General features: G+C 41.3%; 1 protein-coding gene across 1 annotated transcript in view; it reads left to right on the forward strand.

The window, feature by feature from the left end:
• The window catches only part of LOC115365588 (single-stranded DNA-binding protein 2), a 62,570-nt gene that overhangs the window by 1,831 nt on the left and 35,534 nt on the right, over positions 1–25,205 (forward strand). The window lies entirely within an intron of this gene.

The raw sequence follows: 25,205 nt of genomic DNA on the forward strand, positions 1-25,205 counted from the left end.
GGGATTGAGCGTTCAGTCACATCCCTGGAGTCCCATTCTTTATCCTCAATCAATATGAAAAGGATAGGACTGAGCAGTGTGGCTCTATCTCAGCCTGATCACATGCATGGAAAGAGACCGAGATGGAACGCTTCCTCCAAGCCTGGGAGATACTCTGCGTGCATGCATGCACATATATACACGGGTGTGTTATGTTTGTGTTTGTGCATGTATGTGATAAGCTTTTGCGTTGTTTAAATACCGCATATTTACTTATCCCGTGCAAGCTGAATTCAGAATTCCCCTGACAGATTGCAGAGCAGCCCAGCTCACCTGTGACGGTGAGACAGCAGACAGCAGACTCCCTGTTCTGCTCTGCTCTGATCAAACCAGCACAACACACTCAGCCTGGCTGTGTTAACATTTCCTTTAAGTGGATGACCCGCTCTCTTTAAAAGAAAAATCTACACGAGATCTCACTCCTGTGATCTCGTGTTGCTCAATCAGTATTGAAAAGCAGAGATGCAAGACTGTGATGTTGTCAAGTGACACTTTTGGGAGCTGCTCCGTTGATAGTTAATGGGAACTGGATTTTGTTGGACTGCTAGAATATTTGTTTGTGTATATATTTGTGAATTTCAGCCATTAAAATAGTCTGTTTATTTAACGTAAGTTGGGCATTTTCTGAGTCCGGATGTGTTTCCTGATATTATTGCAGTTGTTTTTTTTTTTTTTCTTCTTTATAGCATACAGTGTCACATTTTTGTTTTGACTAATATAAACTGAACAATCCAAGGTCATCGGAATCGCACGTAAATTGTTGTACCATGAATTTTCCTTAAAATGTGCACAAACTGTCCATCCATGTGCTGGACTTGATTGCAATGTCTATGAAAACCAGAACAGAGGAAATAAACTCATTTTTGCATTGTTTTAGTAACTTATTGTTTGGCATTGCAATTGATTTAGACTTCACATTGCTGCAGATATTCGGGGTTTCTTCCTGAATGTTTACATTTTGAGACAAGGTTTATTTTAGAGTGATGCTCCACTGGGTCTAACTGCCAAGCTGTGACAAAGGAAAGGACTGCATGACAAGATGAAAAGATAGAGAAAGGAGAAAAATCAGGAAAGGCAGAGTTTCATTTGTCTCTAACAAGCAGCCTTCCTTATCAGTGGTGTGTATCAGAGAACCAGAGCAGGCCCAGTGCTGCCGTGTCTTCAGTTGTTTCTCATTTCTGCAGCGCAGCGGGGGATCAGAGAGTGGGAGAGACGGAGGGCAACAACAGATTGAGGGAGAGGAGGGGGAGAGCAGGACTGAGGGAATTTGCTGGATCATTAGTTTACAGTGTTGTAGTATTGACCTCAGAATGGACCCCTGCAGACACAGGGCTCTGGCATCTCGCCCATGTAGATGCAAGCTAGGCCGAGATGCATCTGACCTCCATGCAACTCAATTCATCTGCGTGTGTATGTGTGTGCGTGCCTGTGTGTGTGTGGTAAGAATCTGATTTGTGTGGTGTGTGAGTTTGCAGCCGTTGCATTTTGGGAGTGTGCTTTATCTCACAAGTGGTTGATGTAGCTATTGCAGATTTCTAGATGTTTTTTTCCCCTTTCATCTCATGCTTGTGCTATCTGCATACTTCCTGATAAAAGCTGAGATCAATAGATTGATAAGTCATACTTAAAGAGAGTCCCAAAATGTAGCACTTTGCACTCCACTTAAAACATGTTTCTACAATGTATAATGCATGCAAAATTTGCCTGATGTTCTCCAAAAAAAAATTGAGACACACACAGGTTTCTGTGTCTCTTTTTAAACTTTACTTGCTTATTGGATTTGCATGTAATTTTCCAGCAAGCGTATTTTTTTTCTTGATAAGAAAATGGTGACGGTAAACAACAGTCTGTGTGTCAGGGATCCTGCGTGCCCAGGTTGAAACATGTTCAACTTGTTCACAGGTTTAAGTTGATTACTGCATGTGAGCTTGACAAAAATCTTGAGGAGCTAGTGTTATTAACTCAAAGGAAGTATGCCAGTTGGTAATGGTGATCATGGCAATAATAATGTTGAACATTCAGAGGTACACGCACAATTAATAGGTAGAAAATTCAGCTAGTCTTCATCTTCAGCTTTTAATTTTATTGTCCCTTGTCCAAATGAATTCTTTAATAGCAAGGCAACATCATTAAAACAGTTGACAAATAAGAGTAAGTAGGCACAGTTACAAATAAATACTGTAGAAAGTACAAAATACAAAAACAACAACAATGCACCGTGCACCAGATCTGCACATCATCTCTTCCATTGCCAACAATACCAAAGCAGGCATTGCATATCATTGGGCCTGAGCACAGCCATAACAGCAGATATTGCAGTGTTGACACACACATGCGTGCATACTGTAAGTGAACACATTTCTGTGACTGTTTGAAGATACGATTTCAAATGGCAACTCACAACTATGTCAACAATTTATCGGATAAGGAAGACCATGATGACAAATTACTTTGATGTCAGGATTTACAGAACGTTACAATGACACCACAGGGAGCTAGGCCTGGAGTGAAAATGTGGTCTTTGTAATGTTAAAATAAGGCCCATTTTTCGTACATTTACATCGAGTTGATTTCAACATTGTCCATCCTTTGTTTTCAGTATTGCCATATGTCAACAATCCTGCTCATTTTTCCACTCTTATCATTATATGTTGCACTACACTGTGTCATCCTGAAAGCCTGAGGAAGGAAGCTGACACTGGATGTTCAAAATATTGAGAGCACTTGTGAAGTACACTGATGAGGTGAATCCAGGAAAAAGCCATCATCTGTTATTGAAAGCCATTATCTCTTATTGATTTGCCTTATTAAATCTATAGGTAGACAAAGGAGGGGGTGTCGATAAAGAGAAGCAGACAAGTTAGAGAGGATTTTTTGTAAGCTTCAAGACAGTTGAGATGTGGATTTTGCAAAAGGGATACAACTGAAGTCTGTCTCTATCTAGCTAAACAGAAGAGGGTTTGCAGAGATAGTAAGTAATTTATGCCATTTTTACATCTGTGTGCCTTTAGTGAACTTTCTCAGGCTTTTAAGTAGCAACACAGGTTAGCTCCATTCTCTCTCTCTCTCTCTCTCTGTCTCTCTATACCTGTGTTATGGTCTGTGCTTGATTTTGATTCGGAGTGACAGTACACGACCACTGACTGTGTACTGCAGTTGTTCGACGAGTGTAGGTTTCGGTCACTGGCACTTAGAGGACATATTCCAGATAGTTCTGGGCTTGTGGTCTTGAGTGAGTTGAATTACAGTAAGCTACACATTTCTTTCTTTCTTGCCCCCCATCCCCCCTACCCCCCCTCCATTCTATGTGTGTGGTGAGTCATTGAACAAAACTGTCTGACGGCTTTAAGCAAACTGCATAAAACACAAATACACACACGCACATATATAGAAAAAAAATCCTTTTCTGTGCAGTGTTCCCTAGAAGGATTTGTTGACTGTACAGTGGAAGTGTGTTTGGATTTGTTTATTACAGTGCATCAAATTAATGCGTGCAAACTGTAAGCTGACAGTTTTGAAAACCCCAACTATCATTAGTGTCATTGTTGTTCCGTCAGTAGTTCAGGCACCAACCATTTATCCATTTATCTGCTGCAGACTTAAGCAATTCTGGTGCTGTAAGGATCATCATTCTGGACGCACAGACACACACACACACACGCACACACACACACACACACCTGCCTCTGAACTGAGACACCTCAGAATCCTGCCAGGAGGCTGCCGATGCAGCATTGCGCAGACTGAGGCAAAGAATTGCATGCTGGGAGTGTTTATCCGACAGCAGCAATTCAGGCTGCCATTCTGACTCTGACAGTGAGTCGCGTTACAGGAGAACTACAATGAAACAGAGCAGAAACTCTCATACACATAACGCCCACCATATCTTGTGTCAGCTATGCAGGGAATGTGTGTTTTTTCTCCCCCCCCATGCCAACCCCTACCTGATGAATATACAGTGGCATTGATTTTATTTTCTTTATTTGCTTCATGGCAGTGTCCTTGAGATGACAGAAGTGCACTCATGAGAAAGAAGAGAGAGGAAGAGATCATTTGTTGGAGCTTGAACAAAAGAATGTAGCCAGAGGATAAACATATGTTGTCGGTCAACTTGCTGGGGAAAAATAAGGCAAGAGAAAATGGAACGAAAACTGAGCAGAAAGTGTCTGTGAGAAAACCTCAGTGATGCAAAAATGACAAATTAGTGGAGGATTTGAAATGGCTGAGAGGATCAAAACCTGGGGTTTTCCAAAATGAAAGAGAGAGAATGAATGAATAAGAGATAGAGAAAGAGAAAGGAAAGGTTTATGTGTCCAGGTCAGACGAGGTCAGGTGATATCACAGAGGACATCATGGTCTAATGCTCTGTAATGGCTGTTGGTCGGACCTAGGCACTTTACACACATCTCACTCTCTCCATGGATCACTTACACTAGTAAGTGGCCACACCTGGTTCTGTTGGCTTAAGTCCAGTCATGGAGTAAAAAGCCCGGTGAGAAGCCCCTCCATCCCCCCTGTGTAGGACCCACATCGTCCACTGGAGTGATTTGAAGCCTCTGCTTCCATTGGCTGGCCAGAAGAACAGCAAAACACATGCAGCAATGAGTACTCCGCTTGTCATGGGTGTATCTATTTGACATGTTGAACACATTTTAAAGGCGCAGTGGTGCACCGTGCAAAATGGTTTATCTATTGAGTTTTCATTAGTTGAGTGTAATGGGTCCTCATTGTGGTTGCAGGGTGAGAACCATGTTCACGTCAATGCAGTTTTCGATAGTACACCTTTAAGCTGCAGTTAAAAACAATTTGTAAATTACTAGGAATAGCTTAGTTTTTAAAAAGTTGACATGATATTACCTGTTGCCAGCCTGTTTGTAGTGGCATGTGTTATCTAATATTTGATGAATGAACAAACTAACTAAGTAACAAAATCAAGAATAATTATTTACAAATGTTATATAAAGTGTGTTTGCACTAGTTTTTAATTGAGGAAAACATACCGCACCACGCTCAATGCGCACTCTTGTGGCTTCTAGATGCATATCCAAACCTAGTTTGTTTGCAAATATGTACATAAAAATTGTTGTTAATACATGTAATAAGTCCATCCAGTGGTCTTTCTCATGTCATGGTTTGACAAATTTAAAGAGCAAAATGATTTGTAAACAGGAGTTTATTTTTGTGAAAACATATGAACAAAGAAGGAACTGGAAGGGCTCTGGAGGCCCCAAACACTCTGGTGGTTTATCGAAGGCATTCACATCAGCTAAACTCTTATTTACTGTCTTAAGGCGACAGAGCGTATGCTGTGTATGCATGTGTGTGTATGTATGTGCATGCGTGTATGCATGTGAATTTGTGCATGCACAGGTCGGCATAATGCATCTGTGTCTGCTCTCTGGCACTTTGGGTCAATGGAGAGCGTACTGTGTGTGTAAACTGTCTGTAAGCCCATCTGAGCTGTCAGCTTACACCACTTTCCCCATATGTTTCATCCCTCAAAATCAACCTCCATCTGTCTGCCATGCTGGCTGTGTGAATGTGAACTACAACATCCAGTAATCATTACACAGCTAATAGCCTCTCCAGCTCTCATGGGATGCTTGTGAACAGCAGCGGGAACACAGAGAACTGTCACCACTCTCTATTGTTGTCTTTCACACAGATTTGACAGTCAGTGAAAGACATTGACGTAAAACTGCTGTCCCAATGTTTTAATCCTCAGAGCCCATCAGATTAGCATCAATCTGGGATTACAAGAAAAACCAAAGGAAAAATTGGGGCTCTAGTATGTGTGTTTTTTTTCTTCTTCTTCCTCTGGTGATACAAAGCTGTCTTCAAATTAAAGTGATGATGACAGTTTGACAAGGCCCTGATAGAAAACACTTTTTAACCTGCTGAACACATACAGGCTGTTAAAAGTCCTCTTTTATCTGCTGGCATCCCTCCTAGTCTCTCTCTTATCCGGGCTGCCAGAGATGTAACTTACCACAGAACTCCTATCAAAGCAGCTGCCTCTTATTGAGCTGTGCGAGGAGGGGAGACAGCCTCTGATCGACACAGGCAGAAAAAGGGGGTGACGTGTCAATCAACAGACAGGACCCCATATCAGGCATCCTCACAGGACGCCTTGGGGTCCTCGGGATGGATCGACATGACAAAAGGCCTCCGTCGGCATCAGATAGCATGCGTGAAGGAGGGGGAGAAAAGGATGAGAGGGCACCGGATCCTGAAAGTCTTTTATCACTCGCCTCAAAAGACGGAGGGTATATGGATGAGTGAGTTTATCACCCGCCGCTGGTCCCCTAGGACCCCATGGGTGTCCCTGAATGCTCCTGTTTTAATTAGAAACACACTATCCAGCCCCTATTTCCATTCCTCTCATCTCATTTCCTCTTCTCTTCTCTTCTCTTCTCTTCTCTTCTCTTCTCTCCACTGTTCCTTCTTTTTCAGATACATCACACTGGCAAATAGCACCTTTCCTCTGTGCTATAGTTAATAACGTGAGGTTTATCTTTATAATTACAATGGTGAAGTCTGGGGAGCAGGGGAGTCAGATGAGAGGGTGGGTATGAGAGATGGAGCAGAAGGGCCAGTTTTTTCTAGCTGGCGTTGTTGACCATCTCTGCACACTTGTGCCCATGCTGTTAGAGCTTGTCCGTGTAGTTAGTGGTAGCATTTGTGGTTTTGGCAGGAAGCTTTGTGTTGCCCCTGGTGACACCAAATATGCAGGGCTTTGCTCCTAACCACAGCACGGTAGGGACGCTCCCTCGCAGCGCTTCCTGTAACCTGAGCCGCGGCTAAAAGTAAACGCTGTGGTGAAAACACTTCCACACCATAGGAAACCCACAGCTAGCTCGCTGCTTTTTATCTCTCATGCGTGATTGTTTTTGATTTGCAGTGAACCATTTTTTTTGTTTGTTTGTTGTCAAACACTGGGAATGAAAAAGATTTTTTTGGAAAGGAAATACATGTAGTAGCACAGCTGCGGTGTCTTCATTTATGGAGTTCACCTGTTCAGCCTTGTGTTTTTGTCATCTTTTCACTCTTGTTGTTGGTGTGTGTCTGCAGGCTACATGCCGGTGTATGACGATTGTGTGTGAGTTCCTGTAAACCACATCAGTGTGTGATGTGTACACCGCTGTGGTTTAACTTGCGTTTGCCAGTGTTGGTGCCATAGTGGAACTGCGGCTGTGGTTGCTGTGCCTCCTCTGCTCTCCCCTGCCTGCTGAGCAGAGTGGAGGTTGGTTGGAGGCCTCTCTGCTGATATTTCTCCATCATTGATATGCAAGCTGCATCGCCCAGGCGCTAGCGCAAGGTTAAGCATGCGTGACGGCCAGGCTTAGGAGCTGCCTCAGACTCTCTCTCTCTCTCTCTCTCTCTCTCTCTCTCTCTCTCTCTCTCTCTCTTGCACTCTTTTTCTCACTCTATCAGTGGACTCCTCTCTCTCCTGTGCACACACAAGCACACACTTTGCCACTCTTGCTCTCCCTTGTTTGCACACACACACACACACACACACACACACACACACACACACACACACACACACACACACACACACACACACACACTGCTCGCTGTGCCCTGTCACCACATAACCCTCAATTCTGCTATGCCTTGCTCTTAATCATCCTTCCCTCTGCTGTTTTTTTAATGTTAACCCACAGAGTTCGTCAATTTAATTAATCATAAATGTACCCCTTGTGCCCCCCCCACACGTGACCCCCTCCCCTTCACTTCCCCTCACACACACACACACACACCCCATCATCCTTAACATGACCACATACAGGGCAGCTACTGATCCCTACAAAGTCCTTGATAATTTTCTCCCGTCTGAATACAAGGCAGTGTGCCCTTTTGCCCGGGACGTGGACCAAAGAGAGGTCCACTTACTGCTATTTCCCCATGACAGCGAAGCCCGTAGGATCAGTGACTGACACAGTAAATGTAGAGCAATGGAGTTGTTTTTCCAAAATGGCTGTTGGAGACTAATCAACTTGATATAGGTGCACATGAACGTTTGAAGGATGAGTACTGTTATTTTCAACCTTTGGCTTTATTTCCCCGGTGTTGCCATCATGATGAACAATTTGTTACTTTTCTGTTCAGTCTTCATGTAGCTTCAGTTCCCCAGCAGCGCTGCTCTCTACTCAAGGGCCAAATTACACTCCAACAGTTGAACCCAAAAAGCGAGTAAAACATACACAGTGTCAATGTTTTGAAATTTGTCTTAACATTGATTCAATTCAGTTCACTAGTTAGCAAATCGGTTAAGCACTTTTGCCTGCGTATCTATTAATAAGCATGTGCAGTGAATTAAGACTATGCCTTTTCCTTCTGAAATGTAAAAAAAAAAAAGGAAACAATTATTTTAGTATTATTTATTCTATGTTAAAACAGAAATATTGGCAAAAAAGTTGCAATTTATAGTATTCTTTGAGATCACCATATTGGGTCTTTTTTGTTGTTTTTAAAGACTTTGTAATGAATCGATCCAAAGCATTTCATATTGACGCAGACCAAAACTTGAGTGATTCACTGTATTTATTTCTTTTATCAGATCGATAAAGGGTAATCTGCAGAAATTATAATCAGTGCAGTAATGGTTACACAGTGGCAAAACTTGTCAAATGAGTTAACTAGTTAAGTTTGGCCCAATTGAAAATAACCAGAATTATAGTCTTTTTTTTTGTCTTTTTGTGTATGTTTTTCGTGTAATAGAGGGTAATTTCTCATTCACAGCCATATCGGTGCATAAACGTAGCTGCTACATCTTTGTTGCAACAAGATATATTTCTCTGAATGGTTAGTCACATATTTTTAGTTCCCCCAGAGTCTCTGTTCAGGTCTTAATAGCTACACATTCTTCACTAACTGACTCTAGATTGCCTTCATCTGTATCAGTTTTTTGGATCTCATCTCAAAGCTTTGTTGTTCAAAAGAATAAAGCCCTATTAGAGCCTGCAGAAAGGAATTCTAATCCTTTAAGATCAGAACAACTCCAGTAATGGCAGCAGGTATTGGAATCCCTCCGAGTCTTCTTGCGCTCTCTCTCTCTCTCTCCGGTTTTGCTCGATCTGCCGCTGATTGTGGAATGTTGCATTGTGTGAGCGAAACAATGATGACGTGCTGCCGGGAGAGGAGAGCGTCCCGGGACGTCACATTCCAGGTCCGGCACTCCACGACAGGGAGGCGTCACCCAGGGTCAACCAGGGGATGGCAGCTTGGAAACACATCAGCCTCCGTGTGTGTGTGTGTGTGTGTGTGTGTGTGTGTGTGTGTGTGTGTGTGAAAATGTGAGCAAGAGTAAAAGAGAGGTGTGTGAAAGAGAGAGAAAAGGAAAAAAAAATAAAAGGAAAAGTAGAATGTGACAGCATGATCTTTTGCTCCAAAGCTTTGTGTGTGTGTGTGTGTGTGTGTGTGTGTGTGTGTGTGTGTGTGTGTGTGTGTGTGTGTTGAACTCATAGGTGTCCTGTTTTTTTTCTCTATTTCACACACAAGGCTGGGGTTTTTGCATTGCCTGTAGAGACGCTGAGCGCAGCCCGTCCACTCACGATCCATTGAATAAATAAGTGCTCAGTGTGTTTGAAAAACTGTACAAATAGACTTTAAAAGAATACAGTAATTAACCTAGTGAGAGGACTAAATATTGTCATCAAACTTCGAAGTCCTCTCTGTAAACAGCAGTTTAATATTCTGGGCTTTGTGGGTGCGTTGCATTCAAGATTTACTGTAATAGCTCGTAGAGAAAGTTGAACAAGGAAAACACTACTAAAAATCATTGGTGTTCTTTCAGCTGTGAAATTAAACAAACTCCCCATGAGAGGCGACTCAATCTAAACAAATCAAACCAAATGGAATGGAACTCAAATTAAGAAAATGATGGATTTGCCTCCCCTTTTATTTGATTTATCCACTTTATATAGTCTGCAACTGTTGTTGTTATTTTTTTTTTTAGTTTTTGAGAAATATTACTCATTGCCTGAAGCCTGTGTTTTAAAGTTTTTGATATAAAGGACATTACTTGACATAGCTCAGTTGGTCTATTGGCAAACAATGAGCTTGTCTATCACAGTCACTCACCATCTCTCTTCCTCTCTCTTTCTCTGTTTCTCGCTGTCGTTTCTTTCTCTCTGTCTCTGATAAGCTGGCATTTCCTGTTATCTTAGCCCTGGGCATTGTTGTCTGCTCTGTGAGACAGCAGAAGTCTCTGGACCGCTGACAGAACAACAACTGTTTCACTTTCACACCGTTACTTTTTTCTGATTGTGCCTGTATCAGGCAGAGGGGAATGCTTCCTATTTGTTGTATTGTCTGCACCAGTCTTAATTGCAGCCGTGCTAATTTGCTGTTTTCCGGAGGATCCAAGGTGGGGGGGGAGTGTATCCTGCCACAGCTGCTACCAAACAGAGACAGGAGCGAGTGATACAGTATAGGTGTGCATCACTCTGACAGCTGCTGAACTCACTCGTTTTCACTGATATGGAAAGACAGTGCAAAACAGTGAACACATGAACCTCAACTAAAACACTGTGATGGAAGGTTGTTGCATTTGAGTGTAGCCATTCCACTAAGCTTTTTCCTCTGAAATGTGAAAAAAAAATCAGATACCAGAATTACTTGAGCATTATTTATTCAAAAAAAATGTGTTGGCATAAAAAGTTACAATTTGTGATAGATCAACACAATGTTTGGTCTGTTTTTTAAGAATTATGAATGAACCGATTCAAAGTATTTCATATCAGTTCAGGCTGAAGTCAGAGCAATTCCTTAGATTTCTTTTAACACTTTAACAATACAGTGGTGTCAGCAGAGTCTATAATCAGTACATCAGTGCAGCAGTGACTCATAATGAATGAACACATATTAACTGGGTGGATGTGTAGAATACACTAAATTTAGAAATCTAGATTGTTTAAGATATTAAAACCAAAAACGTAAATGAGCCAAGGCAAAAAATAAATAAAATATAGTAGTTTACCCTCAAAGCAGGCATGTCTTAGTAAATACATGCAGTGAAGTAATGCCAATAAAGAGCCACAAGTACCTGGGAAATCAAGTTGAACTGTGCTCTCAGCTAACCACGGGGTCACAGGTTTGAGCCCCACATATTTTGACTAAACTCAAAACATGCGTTCACAAGTTTTTTTTTTGTTTTTGTTTTTTTTTTTGTGCAGTCTACAGTCTAATTTGTAGTTTGGAAATTCAGTTTACCGTTTGAAGACATGTTAAGCTATATCACACTCTTCTCTAATTGTCCCCTGCTGTTTTTTATGACCAACAAATTGTCACTGGATGATAACAGGACTTGGGTGTAGTCATCTGGAGACAAAGTGTGTGTGCTGGCTTTATACCGTATGTGACTGGGTGGGGGTTCACAACTGGTGTCTTGCAGTCAGGCTTGTCGTAAAAGTACGTTGATAATGGAATCAGGCCGTTATCAGTCTCTGTCCAGTTCGCCAAGCTCTTTGCAGCTTTGGTTATTACCAAATTTGTGCTGACGGTGTTCATTGTCTCTTAGAACCTTGTGAGGATCAATACAGTGTGTTCATTATCAGTCACTGTGTGGTACAGCATTCATCAAGGCAAATGGAAAAGTGGGGATGTGGAACAAAGGTGTACGCCAAAGAAGAATAACTCCAGAGCGAACGCAAGAAATCTAACTGAATAAATAAAATCTGAGCGTTCTTGCACCTGCACATCCATTTCTTTGTTTTCCATTTCTCAGGTTGTTGTTTTTTTTTTTTTTTTCATTTTCGTTTTTTTTTTTTTTTTTTTTTTTTTTTTGAAGGGTATTCATTTCACCTTCAGCATGCATTGGACTGTCCCGAGGGTGGGGAGCTGAGGATTCTGGGATCTTGAGTTAATGAAAGGTAAACACGAGGACTACACTGGAGTGGGCCAAAGAACACAGGACTCTTCCTCTCCTTCAGGATATGAGCTTCATTCTTTTGACTCATACCTTCATGCGTGACATTTCACTTTTCTCAACCTCTTTGCAGGTACGGAGGAAAGTTTCACTGAGACCTGTTTCCTCGTTTACAGTCAAAGTTTGCCTCTTGGTGATAAGTAGAGCAATATGTCCTCATAATTTCTTTATCAGCTGATTGCACAGCATTTTGTGTTGACATGCAGTGTGTCAACATTGCTATCCCTAGAGCACAGTTAACCTAAGTGACAGTGTTTACCAGCCACCTGTGTAATGTCACAGGGATTTTATTTGTATGGCTGGTCAACCTCTCACACAGTTCTGAAGTCAGCCAGCTCGGCTCACCCTGACTGATCTCAGCCAGTGCAGGCTGCGCTGATCTTTGCCAAGCCAGTGTTAGAGAACTCTGGCCTGTCACCCAGCCAAAGCTCCGCTAAGGGCTTTACTATGTGTGCTGGAAGTGAGAGGGATAAAGGCTACTACAAACATTTGCTCAGCAAAGCAGTGTGTGAGACCATCTCAGTGGAGACAAAACAGGGAACATGAGCAGATAAAGCACAGTTTATTTGAGTATGAGTGTCTCTCCTCAGGCTGTTTCCACGCGGGATTATGACGTGTGCTTTGTTAATCTTCAAAGCTGGTGTGAAGTTTTTTGCTGCTCCTCCCAACTCTCAGCCACGTACAGAAGTAGCAGCTGAAGATTATGTAGAAGCCACTCAGAGTCAGGGAGAATAAACTTTATATGAATATCTGAATACAAGTGCTCTTCCTTCAGCAGGAGCCATTAGAGAGACCCCAAGGGATGCTGTGGAAGGGTAATGGAGAATATAGATTTAACTTGTGACCATCAGCAAAAATACCAATTAGAAATGCATCAGCGAACAGCCAGCAATACAGCCACAGCACATTGCCGGTTGGGGATTCATCGGAGGCATGTATTTGGCTGAGTTATGGCAAGAAAGAGAAGGACAATTTGAAGTAGACTGATGGCAGGCTCTGTGCAGCCTTTTCTCTGTGAATTTGTAAAAGATCTCAATACTGACCTTAAAGTTTTATTCTACATGATGCATGACAGTTGAAATGGGAGTGTGTTCAAACAGTCATGGACATGTAGACAGCTGTCATGCTATTAGTATACTTACACCTGATGCCTCATTAAGATAATCTAATTTCTTCTCTTGCATGCAATAGGTGTGATCCTGTCGATTTTTTGCCTGTTAGAGTAACAACAATGCTTTATACTCCGGCCTCAATTTACAAAGCTTCTCAAAGTTGGTGTGCTGATAGCAGATCAATTTTTGTCTTTTGGATTCAAAGGGTTTATCTAGAGAAATAGTCTTATTCCTTGGCTCTGATCCACACTCTTATTCTGCGAAGCTTTTGCAAGTGGGGTCGTATTCAATTCGTGCAGTTCCACTCGTGCAAATCCAGTGTTTAAAGGGACGCCTCAGCCAAATATCAGATAAGTCTCAGATCCCCCTCTGATAAAGGTGTGTGACAGCAGCAGGCATGTTTATAATGTTGTCCTTTTCAGGTTTGCTCACAGGCTGCAGCATCACTCCTTTACTGCTCCGTCCTGACCTCCCTCGCTGCGCTTCCCAGTTCCTTTCATTAATCATTTACTCTCTCTCTCTCTCTCTCTCTCTCTCTCTCTCTCTCTCCCTCCCTCGCTCTCTTTCCACATCTCCCTCTTTCCCTCTCTCCTTGCTCCCTCTGCATCCTCTCTCTCTTTCTTTCTCTCCTCTCACTGTCTACCCTCTAGATCTCTCTTTGCTGCTAATCTTTATCTCTGTTTATCTTTCTCTCCATCTCTCCATCTTTATCTCTCTGTTGACTGTTGAATTACCTATCTTTGTCCTTCCCTCAATACTATCAGTTTGTATCTTGCCTATGCATTCCTTAATCTCCTTTGTACTTCTCTCTCTTTCTGCCTTTTCGCCTCTTTCGAACCGTGCATATTAGTTTTACTCATACAGATGCTACGTTGTACGTATTGTGCATGTGTGTGCTTGGGCGTACACAATAATTGGAAAAAATTAGACGCAATGAGATCTTTGAACAGTTAAATGAATAACTCTAACAAGGCAGCCACCGTGTGCAGCTAACAATGCTTTCAACCTATTAATCCACTCGTTACCTAGCTGTCCTGTTCCCCTCCACTGATTGATTAAGACAATACTTTTGCCTAATGAAAATGCATCAGGGATTAGTCCAATGGAAACTGATTTTCCACATAAAGTGATTTGGTCATGATCCTGTAGCCGCACCTTTCCCAGACAAGGTGTGTGCATAAATAGCCCTGTTTTGAAGATGCTCTCCACCAATATAAAGACTCCATAATCCCCGTGGTTGTTTGGGTTGTTGTTTTTTTCTCCCCTGTTGTTTTCCTGAACCCTGCATATAAGATGAATTATTCAGCATTGTAATGGGTCTATATTTGTCGTTGTTTATCTTGCCTCAGTGCCCCCACCACCCTCATCACCGCCCCACCACCATCCCCTCTCCCAGCTTCCACTTGTCGGTCGCTGGATCTGTCTCTCTGTCTGTCTGTCTGTCTGTCTGGCAAGCCGTGCCCATCCACCCGCAGAGGATGCTCCACTTTAATGAATGAAGTGAAGTCATTTAGCAAGCCTCTTAATGGCACATAAAGCCCCGCTGCTAGGCTTGATTAATCAGGGAAAGTGTTTGGCTGTCACACACAGGGCTGTCCTCAGCAGGGGCAGCAGCTTGATCGCTGCTCTCTCTTTTATGGTGGGGTCCCTCTCGCCTCTCTCCCCTCTCCAGAGCTGGCAGTACGGGAGCCCCAGCAGCCCCAATACTCCTCTCATCCACAGGTGGTGTTTGTTTGATGGTGGGCTTTTGGTGGGGGGGGGGGGCTTGATTGGAGATGAGAGCTTGCTTAGCTCCGCTGTTGACTGGGTGGTGATGATGATAATGATGATGATACTACCTCCGAGTAAAAGGCAGGCGCGTGTGATTTGTGTCGCTCTTGTGGCCTGTGGCCCTGTAGTGTGGTGTGATATCATGAGCTGCAGCACTCGGAGTGCGAGCGAGGACACAAACAAGGAGGAAGCTGACAGTAAACCACATGTTGTCAACACTCGAGAAACTGCCACTCAAGTAGAAGCATTGTTAATTTGCTGATACTGTGAAGTCGAAGTATAAAATCTACTTAAGTGACAATAAAATGCATCAAAAATGAAATTCAGAACTTTCACAGGTCCAATATATTCCAAGCAGTTGTATAAGGACAAGAGTACAAAGTTCAAATCGGATTCTTTCAATTGGAAATTTGGAAATTTTAAAAAAGTACACCAACAAAGTAAACCCCATATTTCTCAGTTCTCATCTCTGCAGCTCATTGTGAAAGGCTCCACAATTTATCAATTTATGCTGGTCTAGGTGGGATGTAGGATTTTGTAGCTAAGAACAGTATTTCAGCAAAAATGTACTTAAGTTAAAGTAAACTTTTTGACTTTAAAAAAAAAAAAAAATCACACTCACAAAACAGCAACTCAGTGTAATTAATTACTTCCACCCCTGTCAGCACATGCCAACACCATGCTCCACGTGTGCTTCATGCTAAGAACCGTGCTCATCATATACGACTGTCACTGAAAAATTTGAAAGAGACACTTTGTTTCCCCTTTTTGCTTCATTATTATTTGAAGAGTTCCATCTGCTTTAAAAGCAAAGTGCTTCAAAGAAACTATAGTTCTCAGTAGATACCTCACAGTGTCACTTTCCCCTACAGTATCCTGCGCCGTGAACACAGACAGCAGAGATTTAAGGCAGTAATTTAGTCTTTTGTAGTAGGTAAGCATATCCAGGAGGTAATTACAGTATTTCAACTTCCTGACTTTGGCTCAGTTCAATCTCGGATTACTTTCCATTGTTATTACCTCTCACACCGAGCTCATTGAAATTCATATAAAAAATGTAATGGAATTCAATGTGTACTCTGAGGCATAACATGCCAGTGTGTCTGCGTGTCTATCTGTCTTTCTGTCTGCCTTTTGTGTACACTGTGTTTTCAGCGCTACGTGTATTTATGTTCGTTTTCTCCAAGAGAAGGTAGGAAGCTAGCCTAGTTTTTCCCTGGCTGTTTCGGTGAAGGGTTTTGTGTTAATTTGCAGAAGGAGGTCACAGCAGGGTGCTTGGCTAACTCAGCGGCTGCTCTTCGAGAATCCTCAACATTAGAATATGAAAGTTTACAGATCTCACGAGTATTCATCTTGGGGCTCATCCGCTAGCCCCAACACCTCCAAACCCCCCCCTTGTCTGTCTTTTTTTCCATCTCTCCTAATCCCCATCTTCACTCTCCTCTCTTCGCCAGAACCTTTCATCTCTCTGTCACCCTCCTATCACCCCCCCCCCCCCCCCCCCCCCCCCCTCCCATTTCTCTCTTTCTCCCATTTTCTGTCTTTTTCTGTAATTTTCCCCCATAATGAAAATTGGGAGGGGCCTCTGGTTCACTCTCTGGACATTTGTGTTTGTTTCTTCATTTGTTTCTTCATTCCTTGGTTTGTTCGTCTAGCATGGTATGTCTCAGAAACCACTGGTCCAATCTCATCAAAATGGGGAAATTAAATGCATCGAGCCACCAAGTTCTAGTATTTACAAAATTAGATCAATTTGCCCAATAGGGGTGCCACCTTGTGTGCACATTTTTGTGTAATTATCACTATCATCAGACCACTGGTCTGATTTTGATTAAACTTGGAGGAATGATGTATCTTACCACTGCGCTCTGGCATTTGCAGTATTGATACTGTCTGTTTGTTGATCAGTATTGGTCTAATGCACTGATTGGAAAGTCTATGATCAGTTACATGTTAAAATGCAAGTCATTAAGACATAAAGTCATATCTTCCACCTTAACCTGAAGTTTAATGAAAACCGATTTAGGTAACTTCACTCATTGATGGCTCAGAGTGGCAGCAAGAGGTAACTGATTAAAAAACAGTTTGAACTTAAATGTGCATTATATGATCTTATCTGGCCTCTAAATATTATCGAGAGCAGCAACAGCTTTTTCTGTAAACTCTTCAAAAAGCCACTCCTCCACCTCATCCTCAGGAAATGCTAGAACAAACTTTGTTAAGCTCTATGTTATCATGCAAATGGCAAAGATAAACCAACTGCTAAAGGCAGCTATAAGTATTGCCATATTGATATGTGTTTTTCTACATTTTTTTTTTTTTTTTTATCACGTTGTCTTTTTGACTCAGAAGTTGGCCTTTTTAGGTTGTCTGTGTTGCACTCACTTGTTTCATGGATTTCACCACAGTTTTCAGGATGGGAGGGGAGAACACCTGTTTTAAACAGTAGGGCAAGTAGCAGGAGGAGCTCGAGTCCGACACAGATTTTAGAAAGGAGGAGAAAATGGTTGATCCCAGAAATATAGCTGCTTCACACAAGTTTGCATGCCTCATTATTCTTTTTCTGATTCTGATTCTGATGCTTATTCTTATTATCTTGTCTCAAAAAGTCTCCACAAAGCACATACTATACATAGACATACATACTGGTTCTGAAATTGCATAGTGTAGTAGTGTAGGTGTAAATATCCAGAAATCATGTAATCTGACTTAAGTAAACTGCATGCAGCATTGTCTAAATGTCAAAATGCTGTCTATGTCTATGTCACGATGCTGTCTTTGGACAGAGCATTCAGCTGCTGCTGTTAAGGAGACAGTTTGTGTTACAATCAAGTCCATGCCCGACACCAGAACCCCTGCCAGACCCCTGCCAGTGTCCATTTCGGACACGAGAATTTCATTTGGGCAAATGGGCGAATCTGCAGCATCTAGAAGGGATGGGACACTCGCTTTTCTACTGCAGCTCCACTTTGCGATTCAGCCTGATAAGGCGGCTGTATCTCTCCACAGAAATCTTGCCCAGTGCAGCTTTAACACAAAATTGCTTGCCTGTAAAAATTTGCCTCTTGTACCGTCAATACCATTTTCTATTTCTTGTTTTTCTTGCAGCAGCACCAAACACATTGCTTAAGGAGATTGCGATATACTTGTACCTCATACTATGGCTGGACAATATAGTAAAAAAGTATCATATTGCAATTCATTTTACAGATAATTGGAATGGCCATATGATTCCCAATTTTAGTATGAATAAAAAAAATTGCATTATAATTTTAATTTTCACTGCAAAAGCTATTTAAATTATAGTGTTTTTTTGTTTTTGTTTTTTTTTTTTTGCTGTACCAAATGCACTTCACTATCAGGTCCACCTGTACAATCTAATGCGGTTCAATGCAATAGTTCTGTCATAAATTTTACCTTTTAAGAAAGTTTATAATGTTCAGTTTTTGTTGACATTGCGGAGAATGGGTCCATTTAACTCTGTTTATTACTGAGGTTGTAGTTTGCAGAGGTCTTAAACTGGACTACATTATATTGAGAGGTGTTTCTAAATTTTTTGTCCTCCCTATTTATATACATGAGGGGGACAGAATATTGGAAACACCTCTCAATGAAATGCAGTCCAGTACAACAGTAGCACTAACTATGAGCTCAATGCCAAACACAGAACTGAATGAACACCTCTATTACTGTGACCAAAAGATAACCTGAGCATTATAGGCAGAAAAGTAAACTTTGTGGCAGAACAGTTGTGTTGGATTGCATGAGATTGTATAGGTGTACCTAAAAAAGTGGCCACTGAGTGTATGTTTACTTCTGGAAAATACAATTTGTAGACCAAAGCTTCTCTGTATCACCATATTACTTCTTTTACAACATTTTTCACACATTTTAGCTTTATCAAAAAAAAAAATGTAGTTTGTGTGATTTCAATGTTATACTTGGCCACATTGTGATTTCAGTAATATTTCAATTAATTGTTCAGCCCTACTATAGCCACATAGCTTCGGTATAGTACCAGGGAAGGTTATTGCTGCTTGATTTTTATTGTTACTGATCTGCCAAAGGGCTGATGACATCATTTGCGGGGACGACATGTTTACAGTTGCCTTGTTATATGGTTTCAACTCTGCTCCAACGATGGGCCTTCAGTTTCCCATACTCCATGTTCAGTTTGATTTCTTAGTCAAATTCATATCCAATAATTGTCGTAAGCTATTAGGCCATGTCAGCATATTAGCACATCTTGTAAATATGCCAATTAACTGTCGATTCAGATCAGGAGTATAATCACTTTTCCATTTCATCTGTAACAAGGGTGAAATAATCTGAAGCTAATCTATAACAGGCAAATCCAATCACTAAGGCTGTTGTGATTTGTAGCTGTGCCAGACTTTGAGCTCCATGGCAGTAAATTGATTAGCAGTGATCTACCGGTCTTTCTTAAATGCTGATTCTGGAAAATAGGTTTGTGTCTATGCCTTAAGCTGAGATGCTGGTTAAATTGCAGGCAAGCCCCTCTTTCCTCACCTGTCTCTCTACAGCTCGGTAACAAAGGCAGTATGGAAGATGGTTATTGTTTCTGCCTGCTGCCTTCATTAAGCTAAGCTCTGGCTCTGCCGTGGTTCCTCAAGCTCCTGGCCTGTCTGGTCTTCTGCCGATTTACAGGAGCAGCCAGGAAGGGGCTTGGCTCGGGGAAAAAAAAAAAAAAAAAGAAGAAGAATTTAATTCAGTGCGGCTTGCGGAAGACAAAATTACTGGAATTTGAAGGAGAAAGGGTCAGGTGCAGACACACAGATCCAAGCAAATGCCCAACACCCCCTGCCACTGCCAAACACACACACATACACACACATAAAAGAGGAGGTAAATGAGGTGGCACCTGATCTCTTCAATCATCCTGGTTGCAGCTGTGATTAATGTAAAGTGGTTCTTATTTAAAGGACAGATTGCCAGGGATGACAGGTAGAAAATAAAAAAAAAAAAAAAAAATGCCTTTCATTTTCTGGTGTGCAGCCGACAGCGAGGGCAAGCACTTAGCAAACATAAAGACGTTCTTTCATGTTGATGGACTTAGTATGGGGTCAGAAACCATTCAAATATGTTGATCGTGTCACTTTGAGCACTTTTACGCTTTAGATTATTTAAAGTCAGTGTTTGTTTAATGTCAAGAGAGTCGTTCTGATGTTCTGTGGATTGCTCTTCGCATTGTGTCTAATTTAGCGGATTCTCAACCTTGAGCAGCCCCCCCACCACCCGCCGAATCCCTTCAGGCTCCAACCTTATCTCAGCTCTGTATTTTGAGTCTGTCAGTCACTTGAGTTCCATATAGTCCAGCTCTTTTATCAACAAGAGACTCGGCTGAACAAGTGGTAGCCGCACAATGAGAGAGCCGTGCGAGAGAATTTAGTATATTCAAAGCCTATCACTTGTCTTTGAGGAAATTAGTAGTTTTGAGCTAAAGTTCAATAGATATTGAATGCTAACAAAGTGCCTTCATCTGCTGCTTTGCTGTCTGCTTAATCGCTCCCATTTCAACTCTGCCTACAATGGGTGTATATACGCACGCGTGCATGGGTGTGTGTGTTTGCGTGTGAAAGTGAAGAGAGCGAGAGAGATGCAGTGAGAGGGAGCTTTAAGTGTGCTTTATATGTGTACTTTTGCATGCCTCAGTGCATTTAAACCCTTGTATTTAAGGTCAATCACGGCATCAATGAATGAATTAGAACTTGAGTAGACTCCACCTTCCCTTTTTCTTCTCCTTTCATCTCTTCACCACAACTTGCATTAACCTACTTCCCTCTGATACCTTCTTATGTTCCTCTTCCTTTTCATTGCATCACCTACCTCCCATCTACTGTCCTGACTAGGGCTGAATGATATGGTTAAAAAAAATAAAAATCACAATGCAGTTATTTTGACAGCTATCTAAATTGCAATATGATTAACATTTTTAGTGGGAATGATCATTTTTGCATTATCATAATTTTAATTTTCACTGTCAACAAAATATTAAAATGATGATGATGTGTTTTTTTTTATTGTTGCTGCTGCTGTTGTTGTTGTTGTTGTTGTTGTTGTTGTTGTTGTTGCTGGGGTCTGTGCCAAACAAACATGTTTTCTTAAAACTGGAGATTACAATTTGTAGGTAGAGTACGGGATCTCTGTAGCATCACTAAACTTTTGTGAGGTCCTATCAGAAAAATTCCAGCGCTTTTTATTTGGATATTGCACTTAGTTATGTTGCAGTGTTGATGGTACTTTGATTAATTGTTCAGCCCTAGTCCTCACCCTTGGTTGGTTTAGGCATGGTAAATTTAATAAGGTTTATTTTCCTCAACCATTGCCATAGATCAGGGTCAAAGGTCATCTGAGATAGGTCAAAGCTCTCAGTTTGTCAGACAGGCAGCTAGTGACTGAGACTTTTTATGTAGCAACAGATGGATGTACGCCAGTGTATATGGAGGATGAACATCCATTTCTTTATTTATTCCCCGTGACACAATGTATTCATTCAGGCAGCCCATCTGGCTCATAGTCATCACTGTGAATGTATTCATTGTGGAGCCATGTGATGTTTCAGCATCAATAAATAGTTCTATACAGACGCTTATGTGTATGAAGTGAGGGTGCACAAGAGGGGGTGAGTTTAGAAAAGATGACAGAGAGAGGATGCAGAACAGAATGACTGAACTAGTTGGTTCCTAGAAATGTTCAGAGTTGTACCATGCCTGGAAAAAAAAAATAAATAAAAAAAACGGGTACATCTTTTATTCATGTTGAGTCGTCGAGGTGTCAAGAGTTTTGTCAAGCCTCTCATTGTTCCGTTAACCTTGTCCCTGTGAAACAGTCTGTCTCTATCTCTTTGGTTAAACATTACTGCCAGGCCACAGGAGGAACGGATTGAGAGAGGAAGGGATGGATAGAGAGTGGAAGGAAGTCAGCGAGGTTCTGCCGCCATAGCCCTTCATTCTTTCATGATTAAACAAACATGGCCTCTTACTAAAGAACTGCGAGAGGAAAGGAGCACGAGCAAGACAGAAAAGCACACGGAGAGGAGAGGAGGGGAGACTCAGGGTGAAAGTGAAGAAGGAGAAAAGAGCGATGGAGATAGAGGAGAGATGGAGATAGAGACGGAGAGAGGGAAGGAGACGGAGTACCTGTGTGCCGAGCAGAAAGGTGTGCAGTCCATCATCTTCAGACAGGCAGACAGGGCTGTCTGGGGAGTTTATTTTTACCTCACTATGAGAGAGGGAAGAGGTGTCTGGATTAGGGATGCACCGATTGTGAAATTCTGGGCTGATACTGCTACCGAGGTTTAAAATAACAGTTTGGCCGATACCAATACATGTATATAGGCCTATTTATTTTTTAACTGAACTGCTTATATTATCTTCGAATGAGCACAAATTCAATCATACAAATTTATGAAATTAATTTTTTTTAATATAACCTTCTTTCACGTGACAGAGATTTTTTTGTAAAAAATATATAGCCCTTTTAGTCCGCTATACTACAGCCTGTTCCCACAAATTTCTCCACAAGACCAGAAAACCCTTTGAGCAAAGATGCAGATGACTTAAGAGATTAAAATGATGGAAGAACTTTGACAGTAGGCTAAGCCATTTTCAAAATTAAAACATAAGTGTGATTACTACAGCGCCACCTTGAGGTCAGTCAGTGTCTTTTTATGTTCCTGATTAGTGGGTGGAATTTGCAACCCACTCGTGTTTTTCGGTGTTATGGTTTCTGCTGTTCAAACAGGGGTTCCAAGAATTTCCACTGCTTGGATGCCTGATAATAGTAATAATAATGAGAGGAATAATAAGAAGAAGAAATTCCCCGAAAATCCCTTTTAGTTCCAGAGGCACAGAAGACGTTTGTCATGCTTTTTTGACAGGACACCATTAGTCTCTAGCCCTGGACAAAACTTATATAGATGGAAAAAATAATTGATTCAGCTGAGTATCACAACATTGTTTTCCACAATACTGTCCCAATTCTCCGGTCCCTCGTATTGATACATATTTATCCACTGATTTATGGACTGATCTACATTTTAGTGCACTGCATTAATCTGTGTTAACAAAAAGTCCCAGACGTCTTGCTGCTGAAAGGCCAATAAGAGATCCCGACAGGTCTTTGTATTATTTCAAAGGATCTTTAGAAAACAACTCCTTATTTCTTGAGTCACAAGGCTGATGTTAAGTAAGTGCATTGTGCTATTTCTGTTTCAATGAATCAGAATAGGAATTTTGAATTAAATTCGTCGAGTCAGTTTGTCACCTGATTTATCATCAAGTTGTAGGTTATATATTTATTAGTCTATGCAGTAGTTCACACTTTAAGTTCTATTTATACATACTCAGTCAGTTCCATAGAGAATAATAATATATACACAGTTCATATCATGACCCATTTATTTTGATATGTATTGTGTTGTGAGGTACTCACCAATCCCTAGACCTATAGGAACAAAGCATTTTATTTAATTTTTTTTTTTTTTTTTTTGTGGCAAAACGCATATACTATACAGGTCGGTTATAGGAACACACTCGTTTTCCCCATCTCTTTTAAAGAAGCAGTTTGTCAGGCACCATGCCCATGTGTCGCAGGTTTTAAAATACAGTTCCTCACTGTGTGTCAGCTTGTATTCATCAGCCTAACATCTGGCTGCTACAGGCAGAGGGCAATTTGAGGTGAGAAGTTATTCTAGTTGTCAGCACAAATTTTTCACCATAGCCCCCTTGTTTACTATCGATTTTAGTGGAAATGCAAGGAGAGGGCAACAATTTACCTGCCCATCTCACACCTTGTTAAATTCATAACAAATTTCCCATTGTTTACTGGCCCGTGCAGTATGTCTGTCCACCGGACCCCGCTCCAAATCAGCAGGGTGCTGTTAGGAGTCAGTGTGATCCGCCATTGATCTCCCCTAGATCAATGTTTGTCTTGTATTTATAGATCCAGTAGATCACACCGCCCCCTCCTCCAAGATGCTGTTAGTACTAGCAGAGACACACTGGGAGGAGAATTGATTAACAAATCAAGCCTGTAATTAATTCTTACTGTGATCAAAGCCATGGGAGGAAGTCCACGGAGAGCCTGAGGCAGGAGGAAGAGGTGCTTTACGGTGTGGTTCCACCAAGCGTACTCTTGTTTGTTCTGCAACTGTGTGTGTGTGTGTGTATGTGGGTGTGTGTGTGTGTGTGTGTGTGTGTGTCTGTGTGTGTGTGTTTTTTAGATGTAGCACAATGTAGGGCAAATTTCAAATGTCCTTAGAAGTTGCCGGGCCAGTTGCCTTTAGACGATTAGTGCCTGTAACCTGGTGTATGTGTCCCTACTTTAGATACTATAGCTTCTGTTTATTTCATTACCTGCTGTGATCTGAGGCTGGTTGGCAAGCTCCATCTATGCCGGGCTCCTTCATCTTTATTTTAAGGCAATGCTGAGATAACCTCCCTGTTATTTATGTTGTGTATTTATCTCACACAGAAATGGTGTAATAAGCATAATTGTCTTACGTCCCAAGGTACCTCTTTTTTTGTCCCCCAAAGCTTGGAAGAGAGATGGTCTTAAAAATCTTAGGCGTCTTCACCCTCTGGAATAGCGAGCAGAAAGTTTTTTAATCTTAAGGAAGTGGTCCCCTTGCTGAGTTCAAAGTTGGGGATATGTGAGATGAATCTGCGGGGGATTGTAAATGCTTTAGACAAGTTTTAGTCTGGGAGTAAAATAGCACCACTGTCTCTGCTCTCTCTCTTTCTCTTTCTTACTATAGATCTGTTTGTCTCCTTGCAGTACCAAACGCCATCTCTCCAATGTTAACGGCTCAGCGTAGTATAATTATAACGCTAGTGTTTTCTCTGCCAGGTATCCTGTATAAACTTAGGCTGAAAAAATTATTGAAATATTCGTAGACTGGCAGTATGTCCAAATGCAATATTCATATTGCAGCAGCTGCACTTTTTTAGAGGGTATAATACGTGACAAAATATCATTTAAACTGAAATATTGTGGTGCAAAAGAGATGTCTTGATATATTCTCCAGATGAAAGAAAACATGTTTGTTTGGTACAAACCCCAGCAAAAATCATATCATCATTATTTAATGTTATTTGTTCATTTAGTTATTTATGTACGCATTTAAATATGTATCTATATTTTTGTAAAAATGAAAATTAAGATATAAAAACATTAATTCCCTCTAAAACTGTGAATCATCTCGAAATATCTGCAATAAATTTTTTACCATATTGTTCAAGCCTAATCTCTACCTGCCTGAACAAAGCTCACAAATACATATCCTGCTGAACATTAAACATAATCTCAACCTTGACAATAATGATTAT

This window comes from Myripristis murdjan, chromosome 9 (genome assembly GCF_902150065.1).
Source record: "Myripristis murdjan chromosome 9, fMyrMur1.1, whole genome shotgun sequence".
NCBI classification, from domain to species: Eukaryota; Metazoa; Chordata; class Actinopteri; order Holocentriformes; family Holocentridae; genus Myripristis; species Myripristis murdjan.